Source organism: Crocuta crocuta, unplaced genomic scaffold (genome assembly GCF_008692635.1).
Source record: "Crocuta crocuta isolate KB4526 unplaced genomic scaffold, BGI_CrCroc_1.0 scaffold138, whole genome shotgun sequence".
NCBI classification, from domain to species: Eukaryota; Metazoa; Chordata; class Mammalia; order Carnivora; family Hyaenidae; genus Crocuta; species Crocuta crocuta.
This window is the reverse complement of record NW_027532585.1, coordinates 2,299,120-2,316,534: the sequence shown is the minus strand read 5'-3', so window position 1 is coordinate 2,316,534 and position 17,415 is coordinate 2,299,120. Positions and strand designations below refer to the sequence as shown.

The 17,415-nt window shown below is 40.3% G+C and overlaps 1 long non-coding RNA gene across 1 annotated transcript; it reads left to right on the top strand.

Annotated features, from left to right (window-relative positions):
- The first annotated feature begins 728 nt into the window (after positions 1–728).
- On the top strand, positions 729–13,226 carry LOC144244222 (uncharacterized). The gene is made up of 2 exons (XR_013338875.1): positions 729–788; positions 12,744–13,226. It is a non-coding gene; the product is annotated as an uncharacterized LOC144244222 (long non-coding RNA).
- Positions 13,227–17,415: the final 4,189 nt, after the last annotated feature.

Genomic DNA, 17,415 nt, shown 5'->3' with positions numbered 1-17,415 from the left:
CGCTCAGCGAGCCTCGAGAGGCCGGCGTCCCCGAGACGGCGGCACGAACCCGCCATCTCGGTGGATGCAAGAAGGCAGAAGCGGTCTGCGGAGGCCTGCAGGAGGGCGCCGGGCTCCGAGTCCGTCCTCCTTCCCTGGAAGACCTCGGTCCCCAAGAAGGGGGATGGCTCTCCGGAAGCTCTCCAGGCTCCAATATGTCATGCCCACACAGAATGTCTGCAGGGAGGAAGCCGGAGTCACAGCAGAGGAGGGAGGGCTGCAGCCAGCGCTCGCACAGCCGGTGCCAACGCTGGACTCGGATGCCCCCGCACAAAGGGCCAAGGAAGNTACGGTGCTGCTGGCAAACTGTGATAAAAAAAAAATAATAAAAATACACAAATAAAATGCCCTCGAAGTGAGTCTGATGCACACTAAAGAGAGCCACTGTTGTACTAGAGTGCCAATAAAGGATTACCAAAATGGCCAGGAAAAAAAAAAAAGGATGGGCATTTTTGTTTCCAGTAAAAAAGGATGTTTAAAGAAAAGGCTGATGCACAGAAGTGACGGCCACTGCAACGCTACTATTCTGAGTGCATTTATGCAAGAAACATGACATGCTGCGGGGGGGGGAGGGGCGGGGCCCGGGGGGNGAGGCCTCAGTGGAGCATGCAACTCGTGACCTCACAATGGTGAGTTCAAACCCCACACTGGGTGCATAGCTTACTTTTTAAAAACTAAATAAAAAATAAAAGTTAAGCAAGACCATGCCACAGGATGATGAAGCTACATCAAAGAGTGATTGGGAGGTGGTAAGTTACATGTACACAGATAGGGTTCTCCTAAATAGAGGCCAGCTTACAAAATACCTGGTACTGCTGGACAATTAAAGGGCTGCAATAGATAATCCCCCCCCAAAAAAAATCAAGCGTGTAGACACTGTCCATTATTTATGAAGCCAACAATGTGCCCAGCACTCCACCAGGTTGTACAAGGGTACTGAGAGAGCTGGAAATTTTGAAGCAAAGATAAGCAGTGAACAGAGACTAACAGCCAAAAGCACTGAGAAACTAATGCAGGTCAGATCACCTCAGAGAGGGCTTCCGACGGAGCTGCTGCTGGAGCTGGGCCTGGAAAGAGGGGCAGCCCCGAGCCACGCCGAGGGAGAAGGAATTTGTGATTTCCAGACACGGAGCAAGGACAGGATGGGCGCTACCGGATATTTAGGTAGAGAGAGAGCACTCAGTGCCTGGGAACAGCCTGTGGCCACTATGCCTCAGTTCGGTCTCAAAAGTAAGCCGTCCCACAGGAAAAGAGAGAAGCAGATTCCCATAGACACAGTCTAACTATCTGGCTATAATTGAGGCCGACACTAACCCACTCACAGATTCAACTACCTAAGATAATGTATTCATCATCTTGAGTTTAAGTAGGACCAAGTCGGTCACACAGATATCACTTTATGATATTTCCTAGGAGCTCTTGGCCATCTGAATTTGACCACCACTACACTCAATCTTATTCTAGTTTAAGACTCGGCGGGGGGTGGGGGGGGAGAGTACCTGGGTGGCTCAGTCAGAGGTTCTCCCTCACCAATACTCGATCTTGTCAATCTTTTTAATCCTAGCCATTGTGCTGGTCTATCACTGTGGTCTTAATATGCATTTCCCTAATGACAAATTACGCTGGATACCTTTTCATATTCATTCACCATTCCAATAAATTCTTTTGCGAAGTGCCTACTCACAATTATGTCCACTTTAAAAAATGGGTTTGTTGTGGCATCAACAATTACACTAATTTCCTGTGTATTCTAGACGGAAGTCGTAAGTCAGATATACACGCATGGCACATTATTTTCTCCTAATCTGTACTTTCTTTTTGACATTCTTCATGGTATCTTTTGATGAGAAGTCCAATTTGCCAAGTTTTTTTCTTTCATAGTAACAGACCTCAAGCTGATGAAAATATTCTGAGGTTTACTTTCCATACTTCAGTCTGTAACCCACATCAAATTAATGTTTTGGTCAATATTGTGACATAGGGGTTGAGGCTCATTTTTTCCCCCAAAAAGATATCCACTTGTTCCAACATTAATTAAGAGGCTTTTCTTTTAGCATCGAATTGCTTTGCACTTGTATCAAAAATCAACTCACTGTACTTATGTTTCTCTATTCCCACACTGGTATATTACACTGATCTATTTATCTCTATGCTGTCTTAATACTATACTCCTACTGTCTTAACCATTATTGAGTCGGTCTCGAGTCTTAAAAATCAAATAGTTAAGTTCTCCAAGTTTATCTTGATTATTCTCATCCTTCACATGTCTGTGTAATTGAGAGGACCAGCTTATTGACTTCTGTGTTAAGTCTGCTGAAATTTTGATTAGGGTTGTGTTGAACCTGCAGATAATTTGAGGAGAAGTGACATCTTCACTGAGTCTTCCAATCTATGAATTCTCCCATGGGAGAGGGAGTAAGGGGGCCTACACATGGATTCTTCCAGACTTCATGTGTATCTTTTTCCCTTATGATCCAGCTGTGTACCTTTACTATCCTGCTGTAAGAAATCTTAGCTTTGAATACAACTACACACGGAGTCACATTAAGTCCTTCTAGTGAGTCGGGGCACCGGGGTGGCTCAGTCGGTTGAGCGTCCAACTTCAGCTCAGGTCATGATCTCCTGGTTCGTGGGTCTGAGCCCCACGTTGGGCTCTGTGCTGACAGCTAGCTCAGAGCCTGGAGCCTGCTTCACTTCTGTGTCTTCCTCTCTCTCTGACCCTCCCCTGCTCACACTCTCTCTCTCCCTCTCTCAGAAATAAATAAAACATAAAAAAAAAAAAGTCCTTCTAGTGAGTCTCTCAAGACAGAAGTGGTCTTGGGAACCCTACTACATGAGTACACCAAAGTTCATTTCTCTTGATTGCTGAATAGTATTCCACAGTATAGCTAAATGACAATTTGTTTCTCTATTTACTCATTAAAGGACATTTAGATTGTCTCCAGGTTTAACTATGAACAAAACAACTAATCATTTGTGTACAGGGTTTTTGTGTGAACATAAGCTTTCATTTCTCTAAGTAAATACCTAGGAATGGGACAGCTGAGTATATGGTAAATGTATGGTTAACTTTTAAGTTTCCTCCTCTTTCCCAGAGTGGTTATACCATTTTGCATTCTCACCAGCAATGTATAAAAGATCAAGCTCTTTGTATCCTTGCCAGCTTTTCGTACTGTCACTTTGTTTTCCTATTTTAGCTGTTCTAATAGGGGTGTAACATCTCATCATGGTTCGTATTTGCATTTCCTTAGTGGCTAATGGTGCTGAATTGCTGAGGCATCTATTTAATCTTTGGCCCTTTTAAAAACTGGGTTAATTATCATTGTGTTTTATTTATTTATTCTGGATACAAATTTCATCTATGTTTTCAAATAAGGCAATAGCTTATCTTTCCATTCTAATAATATTTTTCGCAGAACAAAAGTTTTTAGTTTTGATGGTTCTCAAATTTTTGTTTCACGCGTTGCGTCTTTGGTGTATGCCTAAGATCTCATTGCCAAACCCTGGGCCACAAAGATTTTCTACTTCTAAAAGTTTTATATTTTGGGGCGCCTGAGTGGCTCAGTAGGTTTAAGTGGCCAACTTCAGCTCAGGTCATGATCTCACAGTTCGTGGGTTCAAGCCCTTCGTTGGACTCTGTGCTGACAGCTCAGATCCTAGAGCCTGCTTCAGATTTTGTATCTCCCTCTCTGACCCTCCCCCATTCATGCTCTCTCTTTCAAAAATAAAAATAAATAAATAAGTTTTCTATTATTACAGTCTTAGATTTTATACTTAGGTCTATGACTCACTTTGAGTTAATTTTTATATAAGGTATGACATTTGTAGGTTAAAATTCACATTTTTGCAAACAAGGTCTCACTGTTCCCACATTTATGTGGAAAATACCTTTTCCATGAATTATCTTTATACTCTCTCAAACAATAAAGGCGCGAAGAATGAACCTTACAAACATTATGTGAAGTGAAATAATCTAGACACAAAAGGACAAATATTGTAGGATTCCACTCACATGCAGTACCAAGAATAGGCAAAATCAAGGGCGCCTGGGTGGCTTAGTCGGTTAAGTGTCCGACTTTCGCTTAGGTCATGATCTCGCGGTTCGTGGGTTCGAGCCCCGCGTCAGGCTCTGTGCTGACTGCCAGCTCAGAGCCTGGAGCCTGTTTCAGAGTCTGTGTCTTCCTCTCTCTCTGACCCTCCCCTGCTCACACTGTCTCTCTCCTAGAAATAAATTAAAAAAAAAAAAAAAATATGCCAAATCATAGAGAGGAAAATTAGAACAGAGGCCCTTGTTGGGGGGACACACAAAGGAGGGGGAGCTGATGGTGATCTATTTCATCGTGGGTGAGGGTGAATATGTGGTGTGGTAAGCAGAATAATGCCACATCCTAATTCCAGAAACTGAATATATGACATGACAAAGGGGAAGTTAGGTAGAAGATAACAGAATTGAGGTTGATCATTGGCTGACCTTAAAGCAGAGAGATTATCCATGTGCGTCCAATATAATCACAAGGGTCCTTACCATGGAAGAGGGAGACAGAAGTCGTCAGAGTGAGGAGAAAAGAGCTCGGAAGGGGCCATGAGCCAAGAAATGTTGGCAGACTCCAGAAGCTGGAAAACAACAAGGAAACAGATTCTCCCCTAGAGCCTCCAGAAAGGAATGCTGTCCTGTTGACAACTAGATTTCACCCAGTAAGACCCACATCATTCTGGCCTCCAGAACTGTAAGATAATAAGTTTATGCTGTTTTAAGTCCTTAAATTTGTGGTGATTTGTCACAGTAAAAATAGGAAATACAATTTTTTGAAGAACTGCTCCATTAAGTTGTTGAATTTATGTTCATAGAGTTATCTTGTATTATCCTTTCCACATCCATAGAGTCTATAGTAGTATCTCTTCTTTCATTCCTGGTACCAGTAATTTGTGTCTTTTTTTTTTCCCCCTTTGCTAGTCTGGCTATAAACTTATGCACTTTACTGATCCTTTTGTTTTAAAAAAAAAAAAAAGTTTTGTGTTTCATTTTCTTTTTTCTTGTTTACAATTTCATTTCTGCCTTACCTTTATTAGTTCCTTCTGTTTTGGGTTTTTTTTTTTTTTCCAAAATGTTTATTTTTGAGACAGAGACAAAGCATGAGCTGGGGAGGGGCAGAGAGGGAGACACAGAATCTGAAACAGGCTCCAGGCTCTGAGCGGTCAGCACAGAGCCTGATGCGGGGCTCGAACTCATGAACTGTGAGATCATGACCTGAGCCGAAGTTGGACNTACAATTTCATTTCTGCCTTACCTTTATTAGTTCCTTCTGTTTTGGTTTTTTTTTTTTTTCCAAAATGTTTATTTTTGAGGCAGAGACAGAGCATGAGNTAGAAGCTTAAATTATTCATTTGAGATCATCTTCTCTTCTAATAAATGCACTTAATGCCTCTTAGCACATCTTTGGCTGTATCCCACAAATTTTGATATGCTGTGTTTTCATTTTCATTTAGCTCAAAATATTTTAAAATTCCCCTCGAGACTTTTTGATCCATGGATTATTTAGAAATATTATTTCCAGGGGCGCCTGGGNAAAAAAAAAAAATTATTTCCACAAGTTTGAATTTTATCATTGGTTACTGATTTCTAATCTGACTTCATTACAACTGGAGAACATAGTTGATGATTTCAACTCTTTAAGATTTGTTAATATCTTTATGATCCAGGATGTGGTTTATTTTGGTGAATGTTCTATGCGCATTCGGAAAAAATTTATGTTGTGATGTTGGTGGAGCATTCTACAAGTGTCAATTAGATCTACTTGTTTGATGGTTTTGTGCAGTTTTTCTAAATTCTTGCTTTTCTTTCCTTTTTTTTGACATTTATTTTTGAGAGAGAAACATCTTTTTAACATTTATTTTGAGAGAGCACACACAAGCAGGGGAGGGGCAGAGAGGGGGACAAAGTATCCAAAACGGGCTCTGCGCTGACAGCGAGTCCAATGCAGGGCTTGAACTCACAAACCTTGAGATCGTGACCTGAGCTAAAGTTGGACACTTAACTGACAGAGCCACCCAGGCACCCCGCCCCGATCCTCGATCCTCGCTGATCTTCTATTCACTTGTTCTGTAGCGTACTAAAAGAGAAATGGTAAAATCTCCAATTATAATTACAGATTTCTCTATTTCTCCTTGCAGTTCCATGAATTGTTACTTCCTGCATTCTAAAGCTCTGCTGTTAGGTGCATTCACATGTAGGGCCTCTTACTGAGCAGTTTTATCATTATGTGATGAAGTTCTTGTTCTCTTCTCACACGATCTTTCTTAAAATATTTTTCAATTTAAAATGAAGGCTCCACTAAAGACAAAGACCTGAGGTCCAAGAAACAACAGGATTAACTCATGAATGCAACGGGAGAAAAAAAGTCCAAGCATAATAATTAAGTCACAAACCTAAAAAGCAACTACCACAAATTAGAGGAATAATTTAAAACGGAAGTTGGGGCAACTGGGCGGCTCAGCTGATTAAGCCTCCAACTCTCGATTTCAGCCCACGTCATGATCTCATGGTTCGTGAGTTCAAGCCCCATATTTGGCTCCGGCGGCTTGGAATTCTCGAGCACACAAATAAATTTTTAAAAAGGGGGAAGTTGAAGAACATCCAAAGGACATCATAGTTCTTAGTAAATATGTAATATAAATGAAACGCAGGAAGAACTTAGTGAATATGATGTCAAATTTCTGTTCAATAAGAAAAAAATGCAATAATACAAATATAAGTAAATTAAGTTTTAACATGGTACTGCTCAAGAAAGTGCATATGTACCTGACAGCATAGCCTCAAAATAAAGCAACAACTTTCAGAACCAAAGAGAAAAGCTAAACAGAAATCACAAAGACTTGACACAGCCCTCTCAGAAAATCACACATAAAACACAAAAGTAAATACGCAGCAGGTATGAATAATCTCTCCAATAAATATAAATATCCAGAGTGCATTTTTAACATGTGACGTTCACAAAAGGTTCTACGTACTAGTCACAGAGGAAGCCTCAATAGATGTCAGGTGTTATGTTCTCCGTCCAAAACGTGACAAGAACTCAGTACAAAGGGAAGCTTAACACAGAAGCACCTTTATGTCTATAATGATTTTTAAAACAAAGAAGGCCATGCTAATAAATAATCCTTAATTTAGAGAGGACTTTATAGGGGTGCCTGGGTGGCTCAGTCGGTGAAGCATCCAACTTTGGCTCAGGTCATGATCTCATGGTTCATGGGTTCAAGCCCCGCGTCAGGCTCTGTGCTGACAACGAGCTCGGAGCCTGGAGCCTGTTTCAGATTCTGTGTCTCCCTCTCTCTCTGACCCTCCCCTGCTCACGTTGTCTCTATCTCTCTCCTTCAAAAAATAAATAAAACACTAAAAATTAAAAAAAAAAAATAGAGAGGACTTTATAGGGAGTAATTTTGATATTCTCTCAGATGGATAACAAAAAAGCTGAGCAGGTTAATATTTGTGGGCTACTAAGGTGGTGTTTATGAAGTTATAGATTCGAATACACTTATCAAGTACAAAAAAAGAAGAGATTACTACTTTTCAACCTAAGCAGCTTTTAGAAAAGAGATAAACCAAATAAGAAAAATAATAAATGAAATGGAGAACAAAAACACAAATACAAATCATTAATATTAAGATAGACAAATTTTTTGGCAGGCCAGTTCAGAAGAAAATCCAAAGAATAAAATCAGACAAATAAAAAGAAACAAAGAGAACGCAATACTAAACGGAAAAAATAGGGGTGCTGGGTGGCTTAGTTAAGTGTCTGCTTTCAGCTCAGGTCATGATCTCAAGCTTGTGAGTTTGAGCCCCACATCGGGCTCTGTGCTGACAGCTCAGAGCCTGGAGCCGGCTTCAGATTCTGTCTCTGTCTGTCTCTTCTCCCCCACTCACACATTGTCTCTCTCAAATATAAACAAATATTTTTAAAAACATTTTTAAAAAGGAAAAAAGAAAAAGGAACCATAGGTAGAACAAAACAAAAAAAAGGGGGGAAATGGTATAGATAACAGAAATACTAAAAACTATGTGAAATATTATGAACTATAAACTAACATATTTGAAATTCAGGTGAAACAATTAAATTTCGGAAAGAATATAAACTACCCAAACTGCCACAAGATTGGCAGACAGAGCTCTTAGGGTTATCACAATTTGGTCAAAGAACACTGTATGTCTAATATTGCGTGAGAGATAATCTGATCTTTTCCTCTCAATCCCATGAAGTCCCAAATCCAGATAATTTCGTACTTTCAAGCCAAGTTGTTCACAAAAGATGAACATGCAAAACTCCTATATAAACTACATAAACCCATATTAGTTAACTGAATCCAATGGCATATTCACAAAGAAATCATGATCATGCAGTACTTATCCCAATAATACAAAGGTTGTTTATGATCAGAAAACCTAGGAGTGTAATTTATGGCATTAAAAGTTTAAAGAAAAACTATAACCATCTCAGGGGATAGAAAATTAGGTATTTGATAAAATGCAAAACGTAGCTCATGATAAAAAAATGATAATTATGGCTTGATAGTAAACTTTGGAGTGTAAGAGAAACCTTTTGACCTTGAATCTTGAAACACTGTCCTTAAATCAAAATAATTTAATGACAGGATTACACTTCCTTCTCTACTGGTCCATTTAAACACCCTAGTAGGTTCTGCGGGGAAAGCACTTATACAATCATAGTAACGTAAATGCTATTCACTGGTTTTTGACCTTTATGATATGATCAGACAAAGCACTAAAGCTTTGTAAACTTTGGTAATGCACAATGACTGACACAAATTGGGTAGAAGCAATGGAGAGTTGTGTAGACACTAATTTCCTCATCTTATGAAATGGAAACTCTGAAATGGTTATCTAAAGTTGCTGGAGGGAAAAAACAACTTCAGAATATGCCTTTACATTCAAAAGGAAAGCAACTGAAGAATTAAAAATAAGTGAAAAACCAGAAACTTCACACTAAGATAGGAACAAGCCAATGAAGACCCTCTCACCACTCATTTTCAACACTGTACTAGAAGCCATAACTAATGCAATAAGACAGAAAAAGGAAATAAAAGGTATAGTGACCCAGAAGGAAAAGATAAAAGTGTTTGCAGAAGATGTTTCTACATAGAAAATCCAAAGGCATCAACAACAAAAAACCCCTAGTGGAACTAATAAGCAATTATAGCAAGACTGCAAAATGCAAGGTTAGTATACGCTACTCAATCATATTCCTATATACTATCAATGATCAAGTGGAATTTGAAATTAAAAACACAGAACCCTTTACATTAGCATCCACCAAAATGAAATTCTTGTGTATAAATCTAACAAAATATGTATAAGATCTGTATGAGGAAGGCTATAAAAGTCTGATGAAAGAAATTCAAGAACTACATAAATGGGGAAATATTCCACATTCATGGCTAGGAAGACTCAATGTTGTCAACATTCTTCCCAATAAAGACTTAGCTAAGTGCATTTGTTTGGACAGTAAATCTCTAAGTGGTCCAGAACAGTCCAAACTTGCTTAGGGGCAATTAGCATCCCCCAGTCCCTGTGGGGCACTCTACTGTCCTACATGCATACAACAGATTTTAAATAAACACGGTGATTGTAAAGATGAAGAAACAGAACTTGAGCTACTTCAATTCTATCTTCTATGAGACAATTTGGGAGAGTTTAGTTGTGTTTAACATTTAAAACAATGTGAAATGAGAGGCAGAGTAAGCACAAATTTTAGATCACACATAAAATAATTCACTGAATTTAGTATTTAACACTAAAACATATTCTTCTCAAACTATTCTTTGCTTTATAACTAAATCAAGAAACTATATTAACAGGAGCGCCTGGGTGGCTCAGGTGGGTAAGTGACTGACTCTTGATTTAGGCTCAGGTCATGATCTCATGGTGTTAGTCTCGAGCCCCTGCATCTAGCTCCCTGTGGGCCTCAGCGCTGGCGGTGGAGCCCGCTTAACACTCTCTCTCTTCCTCTACCCTTCTCCCCTGCTTGTGCATGTGCTTTGAAAGGGAAAGGGAAAGGGAAGGGAAAGGGAAAGGGAAAGGGAAAGGGAAAGGGAAAGGAAAGACACTAACAACAAAAAATACATTCACATCAGTAGCACAATTTGGGAACTGCCTAACTTGTGCCTTTTGCAGTTTCTTGTTTCATTAGAATTCACATTATCAATTGTTTCTTTTTTGTCCTGCAGGAACTTGGGAAGTTATTCAAATAATTAATTATACAATTAAAACAAAATTCTTCAAATCTCATGTGTGGTACCCATACCAACACGAAACAACATCAATACAGTGGAACTCAACAAAAAAAATTCTAAAATCATTGAACGGGTGGGGTGGGGGACAGAAGAAGGTGATAGAAGCAATGACCCAAACTATCTTGAAATATATAATACCTTCAGCATTGTGTATAACTTCATTTCATGATTATTACTGAAAATCATTCAGTAGTTGAAGGAAAAAAAAAGGAAATATTTTAAAAAATGACTCAGGGAGCCAAATATCCAGGGTGTGGTTCAGAAGCTCAGAAGCAGTGTGGCTTTAGTGTCTGTAATCTTAACTGTTTTCTATTATCAAAGAACTAAAAGCCCTACAGATTCAATGCAATCTCTACCAAAATGCCCAATGCCTATCTTTGCAGAAACGGGCGATCTGATTCTAAATTTATATGGAGATGCAAGGGACTCTAACGAGCCAAAACCATATTAAAAAAGAACAAAGTTGAAGGATTCACACTTCCTGATTTAAAAACTTCCTGCAGAGCTAATCACGACAATGTGGTACTGGCATGCGGATAAACATAGAGACCAACAGAATGGAACCGAGAGTTCAGAAATAAAGCTACACATCTACAGTCCAATGGTTTTTTGACAAAGGTGTCAAAACCATTCAGTGGGGAGAACTGACTTTTCAAAACCAGTGCAGGAGATTCCAGGATGGGGGAACGCATCCACTGCTGGGAGGGAGCGCACACCCCCCAGTTCCCTGGAGATAAAAGCACGGGGTACTTACTCCAGATCCCACTCTTTGCATCCTCCATATGGCTGTCCAACTGAATACTTTATAATATCCCTTATAATAAACTGGTAAATGTAAAAAATAAACCAAAAACAAATGACACTGGGATAACCGGATATTCATGTGCAAAAGAATGAATCTGGATCCCTACCTCTTACCTTATACAAAAATTCAAAATTAATCAAAGACCTAAATCTAACAGCTAAAACTGAAACTCTTAGAAAGAACATAGGTATCAATGTTGACATCTGGTATTAGGCAATGGGTTCTGAAATTTGGCAATCAAAGGGAAGACAGATAAATTGGACTTCATCAAAATTAAAAAGTTAAACATATACAAGTAAAATGTTATTAAAGTTGTTCTGGTGCTTCCATTCCTTTACATAAACTACAGCGTATTATGCACCAAAAAAAAAAGTAAAAACTTACATTGGAACACATTACCAAGAAAGTGAAGATAATCCACAAAATGGTAGAAATATTTACAAATCACATATATCTGGTGAGTCTAGTATGCAGATTATACAAAGAACTCAAAGCTCAACAATAAAAAAAACCCAACTAAAACATTTGCATAGGATTTGAATACACATTCCTTCAGAGAAAATATACAAATGGCCAATATGTGTATTAAAATATGCTATTACCATTAGTCATTAGAGAAATACAAATCAAAATCACAAGAAGTTATCACTTCACACCCACTAGGATGACTATAATAAAACAGAAAAAAACAAAATTAGATGTAAGTAACTTAGAAACTTCACACATTGCTGGTGAAAATGTAAAGTGGTACAGCCACTTTGGACAACAGTTTGGCAATTCCTCAAACAATTAAACATAAAAGTGGCACCTGAGTGACTCAGTTAGCATCCGACTCTTGATTTTGGCTCAGGTCATAATCTCACGGTTGGTGAGTTTGAGCCCCATATCAGGCTCCTACCTGACTATGTGGACCTCCACTGTTCTTACGACTTGGCAAGCCCATTCCCAGGTATATTCCCAAGAGAACAGAAAACGCAAAAATGTGTACAGTAATATTTACAGCAGCACGACTCACAACAGCTAAGAAGTGGAACAACCCAAGGGCCCATCCATGAATGAACATGTGGTATATCCATGCAGAATATTATTTGCAGTCAGAAAAAGGAATATTGTGCTGATATATGCCACTGCATGGTTGAATCTTGAAAGTATTAAGTGAAAAGCCAGATACAGGAGTCCACATGTATTATTCCAATTATATGAATGTCCTGAATAGGTAAATCATAAACAGAAGTAGACTGATTACCAGAAAATGGAGGAGGGGGCAATTGGGAGTGACTGCTAATAGGTACAGGGTTTCTTTTTGGGATAATGGAAATGATAGTGGTGATGGGTGCACACCACTGTGACTACAGTGATTTTCATGAAAAATCAATGAAGTGCTCATTCCTACATGATTTTTATGTTATGTGAGTTATATCTCAATTAAAAAAATTGCAAAAATAAAGGCACCAAAAGCAGGATTACAAGCGGTTACTTCAGTGGGGAAAGAGCATCCTTTTACTCATCATTTAATACCATGTTTCTTAAAATCACGCGTGAGTTATTATTTATTTAAAAATGCATATATACACATTTATGCCTTTTGCCACAGGTGCCCAATTCATTCTTCTTCTCTGAGAACCTGCCCCAGTGTGGAGGCGTGGGACTGCCCTACATCTCTCTGTGCGCTGGCCACGGCCGCTAGTGCATGAGTGGACCCTGACGCCATGCTGGGCCGGTCAGACTCTCTAACCCCAGAATCTGAGATTAAGATGCTACCCAGCGTGGAAGTGAGACCCGGTGAAGCCGGGAGCCGTGGAGTACAGACAGACAAAACTCGTGTGCACAGACGAACAGAGCCTAAGGAAGAAGGTCTGAGAAGAGCTGCTTAGATCCCTGCTTGCTTTCCAGTTCCACTCTTGGGATGCCAGGACAGCCTCCCGGTCTTTGGTTCCACAGCCTGTAACAAATGCCCTTTTTGCCAGCGGCCTACCAAGGTCAGGGTGGTAGGGGAGATCCAGGACGAGTACAAACAAAAGGGGATGAACGGTCTGTCCAGAATCATGCTGACAATAAAAAAGCAAACGGACTTTTAGTCAATTTTATTACTGCTTTCAATTCGTTAAAATGCTAGTGACCAAATCCTTCTCCCTGCCCTCCTCCACATAACACTGCTCTTTTAGTCTAGTTCTGGGTGTTAAGATACAACCACAGTACCTTGAATATAACCAATAATAATGATCTTGACCCAACCAACAATCTAAAAACAGTGAAAGAAATCAGTCAATAAGCATTCCTACATTTTCCAAAATTGCCAGTGGTTATTCAAGTAAGGAAAAAAACTGTTAATGATGTTTTAAAATTTTTACATATTCTTTTTTCGAGAGCAAGAGTATCTGCAAGTGGGGGAGGTGCAGAGGGGGAAGGAGAGAGAATCCCAAGCAGGCTCCATGCTCAGCACGGAGCCCAATGCGGGGCTCGATCCCACCACCATGAGATCATGACCTGAGTCAAAATCAAGAATCTGACGCTTATCTGACTGAGGCACCCAGATGCCCCTTAATGACGTTTAAGATTTCACTTAAGTAATAGCTATATCCAACCTGGGGCTCAAACTTATGACCCTGAACTCAAGAGTCGAACGCTCCTCTGACTGAGCCAGTCAGCTGCTCTAAGCAAATTTATTCTTTTTAATTTTTTTAAACTAGCAATTAGATCTAGAAATCTTGTCTTAGGAGTCTCCGCTTAGATCAAGCCAATTCCATTTTGACAGGTACCACTCGATGAGAAGGAGTGGGTGAAAATGGGGAGGGGCTACAGGAGGATGTCCTCCCGTTTCTTCCATGGTTACCTGGGAGCTTAGTGCCTTGTGCTGCCCGTGGGGGCTTCACCAGTGTTCACCCTTCCTGGTGCGGGTTGGAGCCACCTGTGAGGGTACAGTCACACCAGAGTAGATCATTCAAGAGAAACTGAGGCAGCAGAGGATTGGAATGAGTATAGCTAGTCTTTCAGGGTTAATGTGGTACAGTAGAGAGGACCCGAGTGAAGGAAATTTCTTTTAAATAAAAACTGATTAAGAGGAAAAAAAAGGTATACCACAACTTTTTAATTAATATTCCTGCCTTTAAAAAGGGAAGCAATTTGATATGGATCACTAAATGATCACTGTAGGGACTCAGCCATTAGCACTAGGCACGTAACAGAGCCCAACAGAGATATGCTGAAGTATTCCTAAATCATAATTTAAATCTTTGGACCTCAATGTCCTGTATATAAAATCTTTATACTCCAAGTGAAACATTCAAGACATTTTATGAGGACTCACGGGAAAAAATGTGCAAACAACTGTAATACAGCAGGTACACCAAGTACATTTGTGGATTGATCCACAAAGATAAATTATGACCCAAGGAGTTACGATTGGCCACTCCCAGAATGTCAAAGTTTCCTACCTAAACGAATAAGAATTAGGGCTTGCACGTGAAAGTAACTCATACTGCGCAGGATCATGAATTCTCTGAATCAACAGGAGGTTCCATCAGGACTGTCCTATGTCTGAGACCCGTGGTCACAGAAACCATCCCAATTCACACCATTTCTGATTGATCAGTCTTTCCACTGCCTCTAACACATGTTCACTGAGCATTTTCACTGTGCACGGTGCATTCCAGGCAACGAGGATATACTGATGAATAAGTCTGATACAGGCCCTGAATTCGCTAAGAAAAAATATAGCAAAGGAACCCAAGAAACAAAGTACTTTCAACAACTTGCTTTACTTATGTGAAATTGATAAAGGGAAACCTCACTAAAATGGACTTGGGAGGCTGAAAGGGGGAGCTCTACCCCTCAATGTAAATTACAGACCCCTTACAGAAAAATCTTCAACAGGTTAAGGATCAATCATAGGCCCCAACAGGGAGAGCTAATACATTCAATCTCCTACAAGAAATCTACTATCCCTGCAACTCAGCCAGTGAGAAAGCATCATCACCCTGAACCCTTGTTTTTCTCCAATGGGCTTTCCTTCCAAATAACCTATCCCAACTTCCTCCTTCTCTGTAAAATAAAGTTCCTCTCCTTTGTTTGTGAGACTTGTCCATGGTTTGCCTTAGCTTGCATGCATGTCCCAAACTGCAATTCTCTGTCACTTCCCAGTAAACCCATTTTTACTGGTAAAATACCAGGCAGTTTTATTTTTAGGGTTAACATATGCTAATTTCCAGGACCTGACAGATCCTGTAGTAACTGAAGCAAGGGGTACTTAGCTTAGGTTTCCAAAAGGAGAGTAGATTTAGACAGGAAAGTGCAAGTGGAATGAGGAGGGGGCCAGGCAAAGGAAAGACCTGATGCAGAAGGCCTAGAGGCAAGGTCCACAATTAACGAACTGAAGGAGGGTTCAACAGGAGAGAGAATGTGATGAGGTGAGGTCGGAGAGCAAGGTAGGGGTGGACCCAAGAAAGGCCTCAGAAATCACAACAATCATTTCTCTAATTGTGTGAGAAATCAATTTGAAACAATGTACTGAAGAGTCTACAAGTTTAACACCTGACCTACTTCTCACAGAAACATACCTGTGATGCTGTTAATATAAAGGTATTCAACATATTCACAGCTTAAGAATATACAGCAAAAATACATAGTTCAGGACAGCTTTCACACACAAAAAAAATCACAGCTTTAAAGCAGTATTATTTTCTTCTAGGACAACTTATATGGGAAAATAAGATTCTCTGGGGAAACACAACAAGATCTAGGTGCCCATAACAACTTAACAAAACTTACAAAATACTGTAAATCCAGTATTTTTATCCAAATTATACCCTTTCTGTACTATAATGAGATGTGCCCCTTAGGATCATCCACATAGGAAACAAAACATGACAAATACTTTCAAAACTCCATCAGCTATTAAATCATCTTATTTATCCAGCAAGACCAGGGTATGGAGTATTTCTCATAAACAAACTTTCTAAATATCCATAACTGGAACTATGCCCTTAAGAACCAAAACATTTTAAGTTTATTTATTTACTTTTGAGAAAGAGAGAGAGAGAGAGAGAGAGAGAGAGAATCCCAAGCAGTCTCCGCACTATCAGCGCAGAGGCCGATGCGGGGCTTGAACTCATGAACCTTTATATCACGACCTGAGCCGAAACCAAGAGTCGGACGCTTACCGGACTGAGCCACCCAGGTGCCCCAAAACTTTTCACTTTTGATGGATTTTCCCTAAGTACCACCTATCTATTTGCACCGACCTAAACCAACTGTGCAATTTAATCTTCACTCCACATTTTGGAGCCATTATTTTGGACGTCAATAATGGGTTTCAGTATTCGTTGTGAACATCAATTACTAGGATTTAGTGGAGGACTATATGCCCCTTCCTCAAAGCACCCTTATCGATATAGTAAAAAAAAATTTTTTGCCTTAAAAAATGTATATATACATACATAGCTTTAGAATCTTTATCAGGTTGTCAGTGTTCACGGACTACAGTCCTGATGCCTACACAGGCCTTCTAATTTACTGCTTCTAGTCTCAGCCTGGGAAACCAGAAGACTAAACTGGTTCAAATTATAGGGAAAAGGAAAAAAGAGTTGCTGAATCCCTCCTACATGAAATAACGTGCATTTTCCGCCACTGGTTTTGGCTGCTGGAGACCATCTAGCTTCGGTATCAAAGCGTTCTCACGGATACCACCCCTCCCCGGGCGTTTTAAATGAGCTCAGGCCACTCACTAAGTTACCTCCAGGTGCCACAACCGAACAGTGATTTCTGCTTTGCCTCCACCACTCGCAAGTGCAAAAAGAACGGCAGGGGGCAGGGGGGGGTCAAAACGCCTAGTTAACCGCAAACAAGCCTCAGTTTTCCTTCATGGGTGCTTAGCAGGGAAGCAGCATTAACAAGAACTACAACTAAAATTTACTAAGCTGGTCTGCAGCATCCTAAGCCCTTTCCTACGCAGAAACTCGGCTGAGTTCAACATCTCTTGCTAGCTCTGGCACGAAAGGAGGCTTTAAAGTCATCATAACAGAAAAATGAAGCTACTGCCCCTACTCTTATCGCGAAAAGGGAGGATGTGTGTAATACAGTAGTTAGAGCCAACTTCTGCGGCGAGCGAGCACTGCCCCGACACACCGGAAGTTTTGAAATATCCTGCAGGCTTCCCAGAGGCAAAGTGCTTTCCGTCGCCCCGTCTCGGCGGGCCCCCCGAGGGTTCAAGGACCCCCTCCGCGAAGCGCCGACACGCGGGGTGCGGGTCCCCGGGGCGCCACCGAGGG